Genomic DNA, 21993 nt, shown 5'->3' with positions numbered 1-21993 from the left:
TTCCACTCAGTTCCTATATACAAGGTACATTAAAGAAACTCAGTGCTTTAGGTAGCAGCTTAATTTTAACAAATGCTTTGTCTGTGTGGAAGAAAGAAAACAATCTTCCAGAGCTGCCCTGTAAATTCCACTGGGTTGGAGATCTTTGTCCATTCTAGTGGTTAATATCTCTCAAGTACCTAGAAGAGTCCCTCGAATATAACAGACCGTATTTATTACAAACAGAAGACACTGATGGAATTTTAAAAAACAGAATTAAGGTGGGCCTGATCTAGGAATGTCTGCTGAATCTATGCATTGTAGACCTGGTCCAAGTTTCTGCCCTGTAACAGCTCCATCTGAACCAGGATATGAAAAGAAAGACTGTCATCTTTATGAGGTTGTGTTCACGAAATGAGAAGCATAATGAGGTAGAAGAGGGCCAAAGGAAGAGGGTATCTTTTGAAGCTCCCGAAAGAGAAGAGGACACAGAAACTGGGTGATTCACTATCGAGTGATTACACATCACAATGCATGTCATAAAATACTTCAGAATGCGCATTTATATGCCATCCTCATCACTTTAGGCTTTGAGTTATTAAAGAAAAGAAACTTTTCTTTGTCTCTAAAAACCTTCCTTTTCATTTTCATCCGCAGTTGGAGGTTAGCTTTAGCAAAAAAGCTGCTGGTATATAACACAGAATTAGACAGTTCAAGAAACTTATATTGCTAGCTCCACCAGAAATTCCATTTTTCCTGCATCCTCTCATCTTTTAAAACTCATCTCTCATCTTTTAAAACTCAATTCAAGTATCACTTTCTCTTTAAGGCTTGCCCTGACCTTCTTTCCTCACCTTATCCCATTGTCTATCTTCACATGTCCTGTTTGAAGCTCTGTGAGTAATTATAACACTTCAAATCTCATTTATTACAAGTCCTGACCCCTACCTGACTAAAGTCTCCTTGAGGAGACCTTACAAGGAGTCATCTTCGTGTCCCAGCACCTCACAGTGCCATTCCCAGAGGACAGATTCCATGAACGCTCATTGGGTGCAAGGGAAACTGAAGCACAAAGATAAAAGAAAAAGGAATGCCTTCATTTTTCTTAACTGAATATAGTTTAACTGCTTAATAATGATTAAAGGAAATAGGTAGATGAAAAGAACCTCTCATAAAATATCCCTAATTTGCATATAACCGAATTGTATTTACATGATTGAAAGTCTGTTAAACATACTAATATAAGCCAGGCGCAGTGCCTGTAGTCCCAGCTGTTGGGACGCTGAGGTGGGAAAATCACTTGAGCCCAGGAGTTTGAGACCAGGCTGGGCAACACTGTGAAACCCCATTTCTATAAAAAAACAAAAACAAAACCCAAATGAATATGTTTCTAGTAGAATACTAGATTACTAGATTCATGGTTTTTCAAAGTAACTGTATATATCACCACGTTTACATCAAAGCATTCCTTAAAAGTGAATTTTAGTTAAATATTTTTCCACTGACTTTCATTTTACATGTAAGAAAAACAGGACAAAAATGTCTTGCTCTATATGTAACAAGATCATCTTAACATGTAGCAATACTAAACTAGGACATTTCAGAATGACCAGAACTTTCTGATGAAAATATTCACGACACTTAATCTAAATCTCAAAATTGGGATGCAAAAAATTGCCTATATGGCTGCCATTTTAAGGTTTAGTACAAAAGTTTAAAATTAAACAAATAAATCCTTAAAATTCAATGAAGCAAACCAGACAGAAGTCATTCCATTTCTATCTACCGCCTTTCTGAATAGCCAGGAAGAACAGGCTGCAATCTTTTGGTTGCTTGGACTTTTGCTAAACTTGCTAACTTTTTAAATGAATCAAATACTCTGACCTAGAAGAAGAAACCAAAGGAAAAATAATGATTTTAAATGCATAGTACATTATTTCAAAGAGAAAAATGTTTACTTACACAGAAAGCGACAGTCCTGAAGATTCTAGAAAGCAAGTTGTACCAGAATTTTCTTCCATTAGCCTTTGTCCACGCCTGCTGTCTATGCAAGGTGCCAAATTAATTCTCTCCAATTCAATCACTACTTTATATTTTATATTGGAAAATCCTTCAAAAACTCCCTCCTCTGTCAGCAACAAAGTCCAAATTCCTTGGGGTTCAAAGGCCCTCCATTGCTTTCTTTCTATTGCGACTCAACAGGAAACAAACCCTCCATCAGGCCATTCTCTCACTCCATATGCCACATGCATTCAGGTCCCTTTAGCTTCATTCTCCATGTTAACGCGGGGCTCTTGACCATCACCACTGATTTCCCACCCTGCACTCCGACACTGGAATACCCTCCTCTTCTCCACCTATTTAAATCCTATTAAACCCTACTATTCCTCAAATAATTACTACTTCTGGAAGCTATTTCCAATCATGCCTACCACTCTATCTTAATCCTTCCCTTTTCTGAGGTAATATTTCTATAAACTCATTTTTCACAAGTATATGCTATTTAGTGCCTATCATGTATTAATATTAAGTTCCTGCATTTTGCCTTTATAACCTGCATCATGCTTGTGCATATAGGAGGTGTACAAATGCTTGTTAAGCTATATCTTAATTTATAAATTATTTAACATCAACTTTATATGTTGATTTTGTGTGTAACATTGTATACTGTATTTGAAGCCTAAAAATAGGAATGGTCAATCATTGTTGAAATAATCGTTAATACCTCCTGTTTGCACCGGACTGTGTTGGACTCAGGAGACATGCATAAGTGGAAGTCACAGCTCTAATGTCAATGAACTTGAGATCAAGTATGCATTACGTATACATAGATAGATATACACACACATACTTGTGTATATGTACACATATACACACGGTATATGTATGAGAAACACGTAAAAATAATAAGTTACCAGTTCAGTTTCACAGTGTCTAGAAAATTGTAACTTCCCAATAAATGAACGAACATGAATATATTTGCTCAACAGCAATTTGAACACATTTTAGTTTGAATACCCCAAAAAGCATATTTGGATGCAAGTAATTTGGCCAGTGAATTGAAGAAGTACAAATGAGGGACTGGGAGAGTTAAAGAAGAATCAAAAGTCAATGGAGAGTCTATTAATGAGCAAGTTACAGTTGTGGGAAAATGCGGGCCAGTCCTGCTGGGTGCTTCAGAATTGTCCTACTAGGGATGAGAAGGTGGAATATTTTTTCAATGACTTATCCTCACCTGTTGAGGGTCGACCCTGGGCATTAAATCCCTGCAACTTCCAGGCTGCCCTGCACTTAGGATGAACACGTCTAAGGGCCCCAGAGAAAGCTCCTGGGTGGAAAAGAGAGATACAGGTACTCTCAGTGTATATGGGAACTGGTCACCAAGGCTGCAGTAGTATTCAGAGGAAGGCCAAGAGAATACGGGGTGGGGGATCAACAGTACCAGCTACAAAATGTAATCACTATTCCCTCCTTCCTCAAAACCCACCAAAATGACAGAAGTGGAATAAAAAGGCATCAACCAGAAGGAGAAATAGAAGAGAGGACAACAAAATATAAAAAATGTAAGCAAATTTTTTGGAAAGGAAATGTCTGTGGAGGAGTAGAAGCAGCAAAACCTAAATGCCTGTAGAGGGGAAAGCCAACATGATGGAAACCAATTCTCACAAAGTAACTCCAGAAAGTTTTAGGATTTGGGGACTGGGTATCGTGGAGGTCTGAGAACTTTGTCGCTTTCTTTTAGGGAGAACATCTTCTTTCTAAGATAGTTGTATCTTGTTAGGTAGAAAAAGAGGGCTGTTTTTGTTGCTTGGAAATTCAAGTATGTGTAGAATGTGTATGATGCTGAGTAGGCAATGGATGGGCGGTGGCAGCCGCCGAGCTACTGGGTCAGCCTCACACTCACACCCTCCTATACTCTCGCTTTGTGATACTGGAGCTGGGACATCACATACCATGTTTATACTTTGCCAGTTAGCTTTTTGTTAGGTTCTGCCCACAAGAGGTGCTAGAGGGAGATTGGAAGGTTAGAGCAGGAAGAGAGGAGTTGCTCTTTCCTGTTTGTCCTCTGCTCCTGACGACAATACCCTGGCAATGCTTCCCCACTCCATCAGTGGAGAAGATGGAAAGAATGTATTCTTTCCAGTTTGCGGTTTTCAATACTTGTAGAAGCAGCCCTATCATGCTCTGTTAATAACATTAGCACCAGCCAGCCAGCACCCCTCCTAAGAGGCCTGGGTCACTACCCCAGAGAGCCCCTTCACCAAGCTTCTAAATTTTAATACCTCCTCCAGCATTAGGGCTGGTGACTTGTCCCTGCAGTTTCTACCTTCATGATATCTTGGTACAGGCTGAGTATCCCTTATCTGAAATGCTTGGGACCAGAAGTGTTTTGGATTTTGGACTTTTTCAGACTTTGGAATATTTAAATTATACTACTAGCTGACCATCCCTAATCTGAAATTCCAGATCTGAAATGCTCCACTTAGTGTTTCTTTGAGCATGACATTTGAACATCATGTAGTGCTAAAAAAATTTTGGAGCATTTTGGATTTTCAGATTAGGTGTGCTTAACCTGTACTCTTTTTTTGCCTTTTTGGTTTTTAATACTTAACGTTTTTATATTACATTCTCTCTACTGTATCGTATTTTTGTAATAATGGCAGAGGAGTTTCAAGTGGACCAACTCTCTTGTAGATAACAGCCAAAAAATTAGGAAATATAAAGACTGTTAATTTTTTATAAATAAAATATATGTAACTGTTTAGAAAAATGTAACAATATGTGTGGTGTGTGGTAACAAATGTAAATATCGTTTATATGACTATCGCAGCAGTCCCCAAGTTTTTGGCACCAGGGACTGGCTTTCTGGAAGACAATTTTTCCACAGAACAGGGTGTGGGGGGATGGTTTTGGGAGGAAACTGTTTTACCTCAGATCATGCATCATTAGGTTCTCATAAAGAGCGTGCAACCTAGATCCCTCGCATGCGCAGTTCATAATAGGGTGCTCCTATGAGAATCTAGTGCCGCTGCTGATCTGACAGGAGGTGAAACTCAGGTGGTCATTCTAGCTCACCTGCTTCTCATCTCCTACTGTGAGGCCCAGTTCCTAACAGGACACAGACTGGAACCAGGCCAAGGCCCAGGGGTTGGGGATCCCTGGACTATAGCATAAATGATGAGATGGTAAACATGGTTGCAATATTCTTATATATTACATGCAGTGGTGATACAATATTAACTCTAAATAGACTGTGAATACTTAATGGTGTATAATTTAATCCCTAGGTATAACTACCAAGGCTAATAGATAAAGTGGAATTTGAAAAATTATTGAATTAGCTCAAAAGACGGAAGGTAGGTAGGAACAGAGGAACAAAACACAGATGAAACAAGGAGAAAGTAATAGAAAAAATAATAGATGTAAAGTCAGTCATTTCAGTAATCACAGTAAATGCAATTAACAGGCACAAATTTTCAGACTGGAAAAAAAGATCTAATTATATACTGTATACAAGAGACACCCTGTAAAAACAAAATATTGACAAATATTAAGTACAAGGATGTCTTAGACCCTATTATAAGCCCTGGAAATACAGGGGTAAACAAATTTATTATTTATAACTTCTTATATGTTTACAGGACTGTCACCTGTAGGGTACTGCAAACCCCTCAGCTCACAGATCCTGTTTAACTTGTTCAACCCTTAGGCAACTAGCAGAGTATACCTGCAGTCACCTGATAGCTGTGTGTTCAATGAATCATAAGCTGAATGACTTGGTCATTAAAAGAGACCTAACTGTAGAAAAAGGAGAACGTTTATTTAGTCCCTTTGATCCCAGAGATCAAGTGACTGCTCAGGATCACACAATGATTAAAGAGCAGAACTAGAACTAGAATCCCAGATTCCTGAATCCCAAGTCAATGTTGTTTACGAGGGCAATAAAAGAAGGAATAAAAAAGTATGGGAGAACCAGCTGCACCAGGTTTTTCTTTACTAACAATTCTAACAGCTTGATGTGTACATGTTCGTAACCGTAAAGCGACTCGATTTTCCCTCGGGCTCACTCCATTTGTCCCTGGTGCTGCTCTTGGAGATAAGGGACTGCGGGAAAGGGAACGGAGTCGAGTCAGCACCCAGCTGGCTTGTGTATCTGTGCTGCTTGCCTTCTCCCCAGAAGACAGCTTTGGGGTAGATGTTTTCTTGAATATATATAATGCAGCATTTGTGGAAACTTTTCCGAAGTCCGCAGGAACTTGCAGAGATTTGATGGAGAACTGCAATGAATACTGTCTTTTTTTTTTTTTTTTTTTTTTTTAAGGGGTGGGGAGGCAGGGTCTCATTCTGTCACCCAGGCTGGAGTGCAGTGGCGCAATCATGGCTTACAGCAGCCTGGCCCTCCCTGGCTACCACCTCAGCCTCTCAAGTCGCTAGGACCCCAGGCACATGCCACCACATCTAGGTTAATTTTTTTTTAATTAGTTGTAGAGACAAGGTCTTGCTATGTTGCCCAGGTAGTCTTGAACTCCTGGGCTCAAGTGATCTATCCACCTCAGCTTTCAAAAGTGCTGGGATTACTGGCACGAGCCACTACACCCAGCTGAATACTGTCTTTGTATGTTTGAACACAAACATGTAAGTGTATACTCTGTAAACACTAAACCAATTGTTTCATGAAGGCTTCTCAACCTTTTCTGGGAGAGAATTTCTCTGAATTCCACTGGAAAGGCTTTCTCTGAATTTCACTGAAAGACTTCCTGTCTTTCAGCTAGTGAGAGTTTAAGGAAAGGCAGAGAGGAATACCGGTGAATTAATGTGGTTGGCTTGCTTTATCTGCTTTCTCATTTTCTTTCCATTTGAACCTGAATGTCAAAGAGCTTTGTTCTTGAGAATCTATCCAGCTGACTCCTAGACAGGAAGCCCAGTAATGAATTATGAGACTATACCCAGTATTCTTTATCATACAGTGCTTTTATACCTGCCAATATACTTGATTGATGCAAAATAGGACTCTGACACATGAATCTCATAAAAGCTGGCTTGATTATTCCTGACAGCTATCTTTTGAGTATTCTTTAGTTCATTCCCTATGTAAGACATCAGGCTGCAAATTTAGACTATCATGAAAATGACCGAAGTAAGAAAAACAACAAAACACCTCCATGCTTTGAGCCTAAGGACAAAAGAGAATAGCTAAGCTGTTAAAGTAACTAAGAATATTTTTACCAGTTTGCAGATGATGATCAAATCTGTTGAAAGAGAACTTCAGATTTGCTTCTGAGTTAAGAGATTTTGTGTATAGATAGGAACATTCCACACTGCTACCTCTTTTTCATTTTGCAATAATCACACTGCCTTGTTTCAGGTATTACAATCACTGGTGTATTATTTTGTATTCATTATTGTGAATCTAGTAGTGGAGTTATATTCCAACAAAGTTATTGCTATGATCTTGCCCTTGTTCTGATACATAGTATCCAATTACAGCCACAAAGCAGAGAGCTGGCAAGCTCAACAAAAGATGGATGCCAAAATATGTCTTTCTGTAGTTAAAATATGTGTAACTGAAGGAGATTCTACTTTAGTAATTAAGTCAATCAGAGGAAATAGGATCTGAAGGTAACAATAAGGTCATTTTACTAAGAGGCCACAGTTATAAATTATTAATATAGAGGGAGGATTTAAATTGCTTATTAAATTCATTGCTTTAAAAGACAAGGCATTAAATTGAAATGAATATTAAATGTGCAACTTAAATAACATGCTTGACATGAAAATTTTCATATATTTTTTTCTTACAGTACATGCATAAAACCTTAAATAATCATAACAAGTTAGAATAGCAATAATATCCCTATGATGTGACTGTGTGTGTATACACAGTTGTACGTCCTGAGAATTTCATCATATACCGTTACATATAATTGTAGTCTATATTATACTCAAGGATTAAAATAAGAAAACACATTTTTAAAACACAGCCATGAAATATGGCAAGTATGTTTACTACTACCTCAATATAAATGTGATATAATGGTTTAATTTCTCATGGATGAATACAGAGCAGGACACACGAAAAGGTGTGTTTTTTTCATGTAACTTGCTGCTTCTATAAAGGTACCTTTTTAAAAAATAAATGCTTTAAGTGGGTCAGCTAAAGACTTTCATGCCATTAAAATGGATTATAATGAATGGATTATAAAACAGGTACAGGGTGCTCATTATTAAATTTTATACCATAGTTAAGGTTCCACCAATTATAAAAACCACAATTTCCCTTAATAGATTATAGTTATAGAAATGAAAGCTGAAAATGTCTTTGTGAAGCTGGCGATCCTTATCTATTGCAGCGCTTCCTGTCAGCTAGTGAGAGTTTAAACAGAACCTGCTCTCTGGCATCTGGATGCTCTCCCTGCTCTATAGAACACGCCAGGCTGAACAAGATGAGCAGGTGCATGGGGACACAAGAGTGTGTGACCATCAGGCCAACCCCTAAAATGACAATAAAACCCTACAGGTGATTATAGAAGAGTAAAAATTTAAGCTAAATTGGGTCAGAGGTTTAATTCTGACATGAATTAAATTTATGAAATGCTTGAAATCGTGCCTGGCACATAGTAATCTCTAGTCATGGTTACTGGTATCATGAAACAGTCTGGAGAAGTGAGATTACAAGGAGCTCCTGCCATGGCCCTGACTTAAAGTGAATGAGAATGTGAACACACCAGGTGCTTTTCCTTCCCCAGTGTCTACTCTTGTATTTACGAACTGCAAGCCTGATGCATTCTCTTGAACCTGCCAATGCTTGGAAGCGGGGTATTTGAGATCAAGAAAACTAGTATACTATGTAAATAGGACAGTGATATGAAGAACTATAACTCTTAGACATATTCCCTATTAAATAGACCACTAATACACTTTTAAACTTCAACACACAGTTAAAATTAGTGTCTGCAACACTGAAACAAAGCTTTAAATATCATTTAGGTCATAAATTCAGATAAAATATTATTTCTTGTGAAACATAAATGTTCTATTATTCAAAATAAAAAAGACACCTACTAAAACCTTAAATATTACAGTATACCAGAGAACATGCCCCTTTGGAAATACCTTACTGAATACCTAAGATGACAAATACCATTTCTCTTCTCCCAGACAGAGGCAGTTGTATGGTCCTTGTTCTTACAGCTCTTTGCTTATATTTTTATAATATGGCTTGCAAGACTATATTATAATTTAGCTACTCGTGTTTCTCTTAGTCTTTTTTTTTTTTTTTTTTTTTTGTTTTTTTTTTTTTTTTTTTTTTTTTTTCTTTTTTGAGATGGAGTTTTGCTCTTGGTGCCCAAGCTGGAGTGCAATGGCGTGCTGTTGACTCACTGCAACCTCCGGCTCCAGGGTTCAAGCAATTCTCTGGCCTCAGCCTCCTGAGTAGCTGGGATTATAGGTGTGCACCACCACGCCTGGCTAATTTTTTGTATTTTTATTAGAAACAGGGTTTCACCATGTTGGTCAGGCTGGTCTTGAACTCCTGACCTCAGGTGATCCGTCCGCCTCGGCCTCCGAAAGTGCTGGGATTACAGGTGTGAGCCACTGTGATGGCCCCTCTCTTACTCTTCTTATTCCCATGTCTTCCACATATTTTCATTCATGTAACAAATATTTTGAGGACAAACTATGTACTACAAAAGTGCCCAAGAATACAAAAGCCAGAATAATCAGACCAGTGAAGTCTTTAAACCTTAAAAGTATTAAACACAGAAGATAAAATAACTACACATATACTTAATGTGGTTAGAGAAATAAAATATTTCTGAAAGATGTGCAAGGTATAAGCAATGATAAAAACAAAACCAAGCAGATTTGACAAAGATCCAAATAGAACTTCTAAAAATGAAAAATAACAACTGAAATTTTAAAATAAATTGGTGAAAAAAAAGGTGTAAAACCCACTGGCAAAATTAAGTACATGGACAAGCCAGAATACTCTAATACTGTAACTGTGTTGTGAAATCCGCTTCTGACTCTAATATCCCCAAAGACAAATCTATCAAAAACAATAATAGCTATAGCAACCTGCTAAGAGATGGGTAATATAAAATATATAAATTGAGAGAACCAAAATTCAAAATGTGTGTGGGGGGGATAAAGTTAAAGTGCAGAAGTTTTTTTTTTTTCATTTGTTTTCTTTGTTTCTATTATTCTTTTTGTGATCTAAAATAAGTTGTCATCTCTTTAACATAGCTCGCTATATCTATAAGATGGGGTTTTTTTTGGTAAGCCTTATGGTAACCACAAGGTAAAAACCTGTGATAGATTCACTTAAAATGAGAAGTAATGAATTAATACATACTACCAGAGAAAATCACTTAACCACAAAGGAAGATAGAAAGAAAGAAGTCACAAAAGAACCAGAAAGCAAGCAACAAAATAGAAGTAGTAAGTCCTTACTTAACAATAATAATACTGTGAGAGCTGGGCATGATAGCTCATGCCTAGAACTCCAAGACTTTGGGAGGCCAAGCCAGGTGAATCACTTGAGGTCAGGAGTTCGAGAGCAGCCTAACCAACATAGTGAAACTCTGTCTCTACTAAAAATACAAAAAAGATTAGTTGGGTGTTGTGGCATGCACCTGTAGTCCCAGCTACCCTGGAGGCTGGCCTCATAGAATGAATTTGGAAATATTCTCTCCTCTTCAGTTTTTTTGAAGATTTTGAGTAGAGTTGCTATTAGATCTTTGTAAAATGTTTATGATAGCAAAGACCTGGAACCAACCCAAATGCCCATCAATGACAGACTGGACAAAGAAAATGTGGCACATATACACCATGGAATACTATGCAGCCATAAAAAATGACGAGTTCGTGTCCTTTGTAGAGACAAGGATGAGTGAAGAAACCATCATTCTCAGCAAACTGACACAAGAACAGAAAACCAAACACTGCATGTTTTCACTCATAGGTGGGTGATGAACAATGGGAACACTTAGGCACAGGGAAGAGAACAACACTCACTGGGCTAGGTGGGGAGGGATGGAGGGGAGGGGAGGGACAGCAGGGGTGTGGGGAGGATGGGAAAGGATAATACCGGGAGAAATACCTGAAGGTAGGGGACGCTGGGGCTGGGGATGGAGACAGCAAACCACCATGGCATGTATGTACCTATGCAACAATCCTGCAGGATGCAGGATGTGCACATGTACTCCAGAGCCCAAAGTACAATAAAAAAGAAAAAAAAAGAAAACTACAGGTAAATATCACTAATGAATATAGATGCAAAAATTCTTAAGAAAATACTAGTAAACCCAATTCAGCAACACATTAAAAAGATCATTCACCATGATAAGTGAGGTTCATCTCAGGAATGTAAGGATGATTCAGCATACACAAATCAGTAAACATGATGCACCACATCAACAGAACCAAGAACAAAAACCGTATTATCATTTCAATCAATAGATGCAGAAAAAGTATTCAACAACATTTAACATCCTTGGAACATACTCAACATAATAAAGGCCATATATGACAAACCCACAGCTAACGTTGTACTGAACAGGGAAGAGTTGAAGGCCTTACCTCTAAGATCTGGAACAAGATAAGGATGCCTACTTTCACCACTTTTATTCAGTGTAGTATTGGAAGTCCTGGCCAGAGCAATTAGGTAACAGAAGAAATAAAGGGCATCCAAATTGGAAAGAAGTCAAATTAGCCTTGTTTGCAGATGACATGCTCTTATCCCAAAGACTCCACAAAAAAAATTGTTAGAGCTGATTAACAAATTTACTAACGCTGGAGGATGCAAAATCAACATACGCAATTCAGTAGCACGTCTATATGCTAACAATGAGCAATCTGAAAAAGAAATCATAAAAGCAACCCCATTTACAATAGCTACAAGGAATATAACATACCTAGGAATAAATTTAACTAAAAAGTAAAAGATTTATATAAGAAAAACCATAAAGCACTGATGAAAGAAATTGAAGAGGACATAAATTGGAAAGATTTTTCAATGCTCAATGACAATAGTACCAAAAGCAATGTACGGATTCAATGAAATCCCTATCAAAATACCAATGACATTCTTCACAGAAGTAGGAAAAGAATCCTAAAATTTATATGGCATCACAAGAGACCCTGAATAGCCAAAGAAGTCCTGAGAAAAAAAAGAATAAAGCTGAAGGCATCACACTGCCTCACTTCAAAATTTATTACAAAACTAGAGTAACCAAATCAATGTGAATAAAAAACCAGATGCACAGACCAATGGAACAGAAGAGAGAACCCAGATATAAATCCACATATTTACAGCCGGCTCATTTTTGGCTGTAAAATGTGCCAGGAACACACAATGGGGAGAGGACAGTTTCTCTTCAATAAGCGGTGCTGGGAAAACTGGATAATTATTGGAAAAGAATGAAATTAGATCCCTATCTCTCACCACACACAAAAATCGAATGGAAATGGATTGAGGACTTAAGTCTAAGTTCTGAAATTATGAAACTACTGAGGAAAACACAGGGGAAACACTCTAGGACATGGGCCTGGGCAAAGATGTTTTGTGTTAAGACCTCAAAAGCACAGGCAAGCAAAGCAAATACAGACAGATAGGATCACATCAAGCTAGAAAGCTTCTGCACAGCAAAGGAAACAGCGAAATGAAGAGGCAACCCACAGAATGAGGCAAAATATTTGCAAACTACTCATCTGACAAGGGATTAATAACCAGAATATATTATGAGCTCAAACAACTCATTAGCAAAAAAAAACTGATTAAAAATGGGCAAAAGATCTGAATAAACATTTCTCAAACGAAGACGTACAAATGCCCAACAGGTATATGAAAAAAAGTTCAACATCACTAAACATTTGAGAAATGTAAGTCAAAACTACAATAAGATACAAGCTCACCCCAGGTAAAATGGCTTTTATCCAAAACAGGCAATAATGAATGCTAGTGAGAATGTAGAGAAACAGCATCTGTCATATACTGTTGGTGGGAATGTAAAATAGTACAGCCACTATGGAGAACAGTATGGAGGTTCCTCAACAAATTAAAAACAAATCTACCATATGGTCCAGCAATTCTACCACTGGGTACATAACCGAAAGAAAGGAAATCAATACATCAAAATGATATCTGCATGCCCATGTTAATTGCAGCACTATTCACAACAGCCAACATATAGAATCAACCCAAGAGCCTACCAATGATGAATCAATAAAGAAAATGTGCTGTGTGTGTGTACATATATATGTATATAAGCACACACACACACATACACAATAGAATATTCAGCCATAAAGGAGAATGAAATCTTGTCATTTGCAGCAACATGGATGGAATTGTAGGTCATTGTTTTACTTCAAATAAGCCAGGTACAGAAACACAAATATCTCATGTTCTCACTCATATGTGGGAACTAAAAAAGTGGATCTCGTGAAGATGGAGAGTAGAGTGGAAGTTGCCAGGGCAGGGAAGGGTAGAGGGGGGATGCAGGGACATTGATTAATGGGTACGAATATGTACGGTTTGATAGAATAAATAAGACCTCATGTTATATAGATCAGTAGACTGACTATAATTTACAATAATCTATTGTATATTTCAAAATAACTAGAAGAAAAGAATTCAAATGGTTCTAGCATAAAGGAAAGTATTTGAGGTTATGGATATCCCAAGTACCCTGATTTGATTTTTACAAATTATATAAATGTATCAAATTATCACATGTGCCTTGAAACTATGCACATTTATTATGTATCAATTAAAAAATAAAATGGTTGATTGAAACAGCAGATTAACCCCAGTTGAAGAGGAAATTGTGAACTGAAAGATAGGAACAAAGAAATGATTCAAGAGTACAGCACAGAGCTCAAAGAGAAAATATGGAAGTCGGATTAGAAATGCTGATGGAGTGAGGTCTAACACCACATGTAATCAGAGTGCCACACTCCACAAGTCGGAATGCCTGCCCTATTCCACGTCAGCCACTCCGTACTTGAAAGGTTCCCCGACATATCCGGTGCCATCTCACCTCTGTGCTTTCAAGCTGGCTGCTCTCTTTTCTTTCTTTCCCTTCCCTTACCTGGAAGTCGACTTTGATCTGCTTTGATCTTGCCTCACACCCTCTGAGCTCAGCTCCTCTAGGGTGTTGGAACAGAGGGTGGAGAGCAAGAGAGACAACTCGCTCTCTTTTTCATCTGGCCACGGTTATAGTCACCTTTGTGTTGGCTGTTGCTGCGTCTTTGGCTAATGTAGCCATCCATGCCGTCTGCATGGCGGGTCCAAATGCTGGCCTTCTCATATAAATGTGACAGTTTTTTAGGGTTCCTTGGAAAGTCTCCTAACTTCCCAGTTCCCAAATGTGACACATCCAAGCCTGGTTCAACTAATTCAACTTATTCCAACTCCCTCCCCAATTTTCAATCTTTGCATCTAGCAACTTGGGACTGGGTGACTGACCACTGCTGGAGGAAATTCACATCATTTCGCGGTATCTTAAGTTATCTGGGGCCTCAGGAGTGCCCATAAATCCTTTGGCTCAGCCTTGGTTCTTTGATTTCTCTCAAAGACAGCTCGAAACCCTCTCTGCTCATCTCAACTACTTTTGTCAACTTGACCTTTCCCTCTTCACTCTTAGTAGATGACCTTCTTTCCTATTTATCAAGAAAAGAGAGGCTTTTAAACCGATCCACTTCAGTTTCTCATCCTCCTGCTTATAAACTGAACCACGTCCACAGAATTCCTTCCCTTCAGACCTGAGGTTCAGAAACCTCCTTTCTACCCAGGCCTGTCCTGCCATCTGTCACAGAAACACCCACTTAAGTCCGTTCTATTCTGTCTTCAACTTTTTCTCGTTAGCTTTCTCCCTGCAGCTCACAGAGGTGCCTAGTCTCTTTCATTTTTTCCCATCTTTATTAAGGTACATGTTTACAGTGTGCAATGTGACGTTTTGATCATATACACATTGATTGAGAAGTGATTAAATCCACGTAATTAATATCTACCACCTCATAAGCTTATCATTTTTGGTGAACATTTAAGATCTACCCTCTTAGCAATTTTCAGGTGTTACAATATATTTTTACTTTCAAGTACAGAGTGGCTGACGTGGAATGGGGCAGGTATTCTGACTTGGAGGAGAGCTGGCACTCTGATTACATGTGATGTTAGACCTCACTCCATCAGCATTTCTCTTAATCTGACTTCCATATTTTCTCTCTCTTTGATCTCTGTGCTATATTTTTGGATAATTTCTTTGCACCTATCTTTCAGTTCAGCTGTACAATAGATCTCTAGAACTTATTAATCTGAAGTGAAACTTGATCACCATCTCTCCAATCCCCTCAGCACCCAGCCCCTGGCAACTACCATGCTCTTCTCTGCTTCTATGAGTTTGACTGTTTTAGATTCCACGCACAAGTTAGATCATGCAGTATTTGTCTTTCTGTGCCTGGCTTATTTCATTTGGCATAATGTATTCCAGGTTTATATATGTTGCCGCAAATGACAGGATTTCTTTTTGTAAAAGACTGAATACTATTCCATTATACACATGGGTGCGCACACATACATGCATATCTCATTTTATTGTGTTTCACAGATATTGAGTTTGTTTCTCAAAAAGCAAACTGAAGGTCTGCGACAACCCTGAATCTAGCAAGTCTGTTTGTGTCATCTTTCCAACAGTGTGTCACTTCATGTCTCTGTGTCATATTTTGGTAATTCCTACATTTCAAACTTTTCCACTATTATAATATCTGTCGTGGTGATGTGTGATCAGTGACCTTAGATTTTTCCATGGTAATCATTTTGGGGTACCATGAATCTCTCCCATATAAGACATTGAACTTAATCAATAAATGCTGTGTGTATTCTGATGGTTCCACTGACCAGCCATCCCTCATTGCTCTTCCTCCCCTCCAGCCTCCCTATTCCCTGAGACACAACAGTATTGAAATTCAGCCAGTTAATAATCCTCCGATGGCCTCTCAGTATTCAGGTGAAAGGGAGAGTCATGTATTCCTTGGGTTAAATTAAAAGAGAAAAACAATTAAGCTTAGTGAGGAAGGCATATAGAAAGCTGAGACAGGCTGAAAGCTAGGCCTTTTGTACCGAACCCTTAGCCAAGTGAATGCAAAGGAAGAGTTCCTGAAGGAAATTGAAAGTGCTACTCTAGGGAACACAAGAATGGTAAGAAAGTGAAACAGCCTTATTGTTGACATGGAAAAAGTTTGAGTGGTCTGAGTAGATCAAACCAGCCCCAACATTCCCGTAAGCCAAAGCCTAATCCAGAGCAAGGCCCTAGCTCTCTTCAATTCTATGAAGATTAAGAGAGATGAGGAAGCTGCAGAAGAAAAGTCTGAAGCTAGCAGAGGTTGGTTAGTGAGCTTTAAGGAAAGAAACCATCTCCCTAACATAAAAATACAAGGTGAAGCAGCAAGTGTGGATGTAGAAACTGTAGCAAAGTATCCAGAAGATTAGATAACTGATGATGGTGGCTACACTAAACAGATTTTCCATGTAGATGACACAGCCTTTTGTTGGAAAAAGATACAACTGGTGACTTTTAGTGGAAGCCAACTGTTCCTTTCCCATTCCAAAAATCCTAAGGCCCTTCAGATTCCTTTCAGAATACTACTGCTCATTGACAATGCACCTGGTCACCCAAGAGCTCTGATGGAGATGTACGAGATGAGTGTTGTTTTCATGCCTGCTAACACAGTGTTTATTCTTCAGCCCATGGATCAAAAAGTCATTTTGACTTTCAAGTCTTATTATTTAAGAAATACATTTTGTAAGGCTATAGCTGCCATAGAGAGTGGTTCCTCTGATGAATCTGGGCAAAATACATTAAAAACCTTCTGAAAAGAATTCACCATTCTAGATGTCATTAAGAACATTTGTGATTCATGGGAGATCAAATTGTTAACATTAACAGGAATTTGCAAGAAATGGATTCCAACCCTCCTGGATGACTTTAAGGGGTTCAAGACTTCACAGAGGAAGAAATTGCAGATATGGTGGAAATAGCAGCAGAACTAGAATTAGGAGTGGAGCCTGAAGATGTGACTGGACTGTGGCAATCTCATGATCTAATTTGAATGAATGAGGAGTTGCTTCTTACGGATGAGAAAAGAAAGTGGTTTTTGAGATGGAATCTATTAGTGAAGACGCTGTGAACATTGTTGCAATGTCATCAAGGGACTCAAAATATTACATAAATTTAGTTGATAAAGCACTGTCAGAGTTTGAGAGGATTGACCCCAATTTTGAAAGAAGTTCCACTGGGTGTGAAATGCTAGCAAACAGCATTGCATGCTACAGAGAAATATTTTGTGAAAGGAAGAGTCAACTGACGTGGCAAACTTCATCGTCTCATTTTTTTTAAATTGCCATAGCCCCACCCCCAACCTTCAGCAACCACCACCCTGATTGAGCAGCAGCATGAACATGGAGGAAAGACCCTCCACCAGCAAAGAGATTACAGCTCACTGAAGGCTCAGATGACTGTCAGCCTTTTTTAGCAACAAAGTGTTTTTAAATTAAGGAATGTACATTATGTTTTGCATATAATGCTACTGCACACTTAGTAGACTGCAGTATAGTGTAAACATAACTTCTACATGCACTGGGAAACCAAAAACTCGTGTGACTCACTTTATTGCAATGTTTGCTTTATTGTGGTGGTATGGAACGGAACCAATAGATCCAACGTATGCTTGTGTGTGTATACATCACATTTTCTTTATTCATCCACTGATGGACACTTAGATGGTTTCACATCTTCACTACTGTGAATAGTATTACACGAGCACAGTAGTGCACGTATTTCTTCAATACACCGATTTCAGTGCCTTTAGATAGATACACAGAAGTGGAATTGCTGGATCACATGGTAGTTCTATTTTTATCTCTTCCACTTTAAATACATAGGCCCTTTTCGTTGTTGTGTTTTATCTTTCTCTTGCTCACTTCACCAAATACACTGAAAAACAATTTCTCAGTTGAATTGTGTTTTTCTTCCTTAACTCCTCAAAACACCATAGTCTGCTTCCATTCCTACCTTTGAACTGAAGCTGCCCTCTGTTAGGCCATCACTGATGTTTTAACTGATAGCTCCAATGGAAAACTTTCAGTCCTTATACCTCAAGACATCTCTGTGGCATTTAGCACTGACTAATTCCTCTCTTCTCTCTTTACCCTTCATTTCTTACATTCATTCATTCAAAAGATATTAGGCGGTTTGTCGTATTAATCCAGGTACTAAATTATTCTGGGTACTCATTCTAGAACCATTACACTAGGTACTAAAAATACAACAGTGAACAAAAAGACAAAGTCTATTCCCTCTTAAAGCTGACATTACAGTGGAGGAAGAACAAATGTGAACAACTGAACAAGTATTTATATAAAAGAAGTTAGCAGGTGACAAGTTCTATGGAGGAAAACAAGGCAGTCAATGGGCATAGGGAGAGCTATGGAATGAGCAGGCTGGCGGGGAAGGGGCGGGGCAGTGTGACTGTTTTATATAGGGTGATCAGAGGCCTCACTGTTTAGGTGAGATTTGAACAGTAACCGAAAGGAGGTGAGAGAGAAAATCATGTGGACTAGTGGAGGGCCGAGTGTTTTATTTGGAGGGAAGAGCCACTGCAGAGACCCACAGGCAGGAAGGGGCTGGACACGTTCCAGAAACACCAACGGGTCGGAGATGGCTGTGGCTGAAGGTGCAGGAGGAGAAGAGGTGGGAGAAGAAGTCAGAAACACAGCTGAGTCAGATCAAAGATGTCCTTGTGTGAGATGGGAAGCCCCTGGGAGGTGCTTAAGCAAAGGAATGACATGGTATGTCTTCTTTTTTGTAAAATCACTTTGGCTTTTGTGTGAAGAGGGCTCCAGGGGCAAAGGGAGAAGCAGGGCCACAAGTTAGGCTGCTGCAATCACTCACGGAAGCAACAATGGCAGACAGGACCAAGGCAGCTGCAATGGAGGTATCTGATTCTGGACATCTTTTGAAGGTGGAGCTGATAGGGGAGAAAGAACTGAGTCAGGGATGACTCCCAGGTTTGGCTGGATGCACCTCTATTCCAGGTGGCTGTTTTTGACACCTTCCTCTCAGACCTCTCATGTCTTTCTGCTGAGGTCTTTCTGCTCTCCAGGCAGCTCTCCTGGACAAGATCCTTAGACAACCATGGCAGATCTCTCCTACATAACCCACATCTGCACAGCCCTTGCTTTGACCAACTTGGGGCACCGGCCAGTCTCAACTCTCCAGGCCTCTGTGGCTTCACCATCAAAGAGCTATTGGTCAGATCTTCTCTTTCCCAGGCTAGAATCAGACCCTGACGGCACTTCCAGGCATGAGTCGGGCACTGGTTCTTGATGTCTCCAATACCAGGGAAACCTATTTCAAAGTCTCTCTCACTGGGGTTGGAAGTAGCGAGTAGCAGTTTTCCCACTGCTTCCCCACAAGGGAGTTGGGTGAAGACTCGCAGCATGGTAATAGCTCCTTCCTAAGAAATCTCATTATCTACCTCCTCACTAGACTCTCCCTCTGCCACCACACTGTCCCTTTATATTTTCAAACTGGATGTGGGTGGGTGGGTATGTGTGTGTGCAGTGAGGGCAGGGCTCAAGAATTACGGGGCAGGTTTTCATCCATTTCCTTTAAAAATCTCCACATGGGAAAAAAAGCAAAAGAAAAATCTCCACATTAGGAAAAAAAATCTCCACATGTGGATTTGATATCCGATATATATTTTCTTAGCAGTACCCAAAGCAAAAAAGAGAAAGAAACCCATTTTAATATCCTAATACAGATAGATAGCCTGGTAGAGGCTACAGTTATATATTTTATAATTTTAAAGATATAAAGTCTAATATCTTTAGACTACATTTAGACTATATAAAATTATAATTTTATAAATATAATTTATAAAATTATATAGTTAATTATAATTTTAATATATAATTTGATATAGTCTAAATATATATACAGTCTAAAGATATTAGACTTTATATCTTTAAAATTATAGTTTTTTTTTTTTTTTTGAGACAGTCTTGCTCTGTCACCCATGCTGGAGGTGCAGTGGCATGATCTTGGCTCACTGCAACCTCTGCCTCCTGGGTTCAAGCAATTCTCATGCCTCAGCCTCCTGAGTAGCTGGGACTATAGGTGCATGCCACCATGCCTGGATGACTTTTTTTGTATTTTTATTAGAGATGGGGTTTTGCCATGATCTTATTATATGTAATTTTAAAATATTTTAACTTTCATTTGTTACATAGATAAGGTTTGTTATATCGATAAGCTCATGACTCGGGTTTGGTGTATAGACTTTTTCATCACACAAGTACTACACTCAGTTTTTTTTTTTTTTTTTTTCTGAACTTCTCCCTTCTCCCACCTTCCTCCCTCAGGTAGGCCCCAGTGTCTGTTCTTCCTTTCTGTCCATGTGTTCTCATTATTTACCTCCCACTTATAAGTGAGAGTATGTGGTATTTGGTTTTCTGTTCCTTCATTAGTTTGCGAAGAATAATGGTCTCCAGTTCCATCCATGTTCCTGCAAAGGACATGATCTCATTCCTTTTTTGGCTGCACAGTACTCCATGGTATATATGTACCACATTTTCTTTATCCAGTCAACTGTTGATGGGGATTTAGGTTGATTATGTGTCTTGTCTTTTGTGAAGAGTGCTGCAATGAACATACGTGTGCATGTGTCTTTATGGCAGAATGATTTATATATCTTTGGGTATATATCCAGTAGTGGGATTGCTGGGCCGAATGGTAGTTCTGTTTTCAGTGTTTTGAGGAATTGCCACACTGTCTTCCACAATGATTGGACTAATTTACACTCCTGTCCCACCTTCTGAGACTTTAGAATCCTGTAACTAATTTACTCTTCCCTCCTCAGTTACATGTTGTTACCTAGCATTTTAGTTCTTTTTCTAATACCACAAATTACATGTTATAATATTATTTCCTACAGAGTCTTGCTCTGTCACCAGGCTGGAGTGCAGTGGTGCGATCTCGGCTCACTGCAACCTCCACCTCCCAGGTTCAAGTGATTACCCTGCCTCAGCCTCCTGAGTAGCTGGGACTACAGGCATGCAACACCACGCCCAGCTAATTTTTTGTATTTTAGCACAGATGGGGTTTCGCCATGTTTGCCAGGATGGTCTCGATCTCCTGACCTCATGATCTGCCTGCCTCAGACTCCCAAAGTGCTGGGATTACAGGCATAAGCCAATGTGCCCAGCCTTGTTTTTAATTATCTTAAGTCTTATGATCACAAAATTGCAAATCTATGCTGATGGTATATCTCCTTTACCTGCTAATGAGTTGGCCAAAAAAGCACCATTACCTGCTAGGTGCAGTGGCTCACGCCCGTAATCTCAGCACTTTGGGAGGCTGAGGTGAGAGGACTGCCTGAGCCCAGGAGGTGCACTAGAGTCTTTCTCTACTGCAATTTCTCTATCTGGGCAGCAGGCAAGAAGAACCCATTGGGTAGTTACATCATTCTTTTTTGAATGGCCAGGTATTCCATTGTGTATATGTATTACATTTTCTTTGTCTAGTCATCTGTGATGGACAATTAGGTTGATTCCAAAGCTTTGCTATTGTGAATAACGCTTCAATAAACATGGGGGTACAGGTATCATTTTGATATAATGACTTTCTTGCTTTTGGATAAATACCCAGAAGAGGGTTTGCTGGATCATATAGTAGGCCTATTTTTAGTTTGCTGAGAAATCTCCATATTATTTTTCATAATGGCTGCACTAATTTACATTGCCACCAACGTGGTGAGGATTCCCCATTCTCTTCATCCTTGCCAGCATTAATTATTCCCTGCCTTTTCGATAAAAGCTATTTAAACTGAGGTGAGATGATTTCTCATTGTAGTTTTGATTTGCATTTCTCTGATGACAGTGATATTGACTATTTTTTTTTTCATATACCTTTTGGCCATTTATATGTCTTTTTTACTTTTTACTTTTTTTTT

At 38.9% G+C, this 21993-nt stretch overlaps 1 protein-coding gene across 1 annotated transcript in view; it reads right to left on the bottom strand.

Moving 5' to 3' along the window:
* Positions 1-21993, bottom strand: part of ENTHD1 (ENTH domain containing 1) — a 119897-nt gene that overhangs the window by 22229 nt on the left and 75675 nt on the right. The gene's annotated exons all lie outside the window — the stretch shown is intronic.

Source organism: Cebus imitator, unplaced genomic scaffold, assembly GCF_001604975.1.
Source record: "Cebus imitator isolate Cc_AM_T3 unplaced genomic scaffold, Cebus_imitator-1.0 Scaffold170, whole genome shotgun sequence".
Lineage (NCBI taxonomy): Eukaryota > Metazoa > Chordata > Mammalia > Primates > Cebidae > Cebus > Cebus imitator.
Note: the sequence above shows the minus strand (reverse complement) of the source record. Positions and strands in the feature narration are given on the sequence as shown.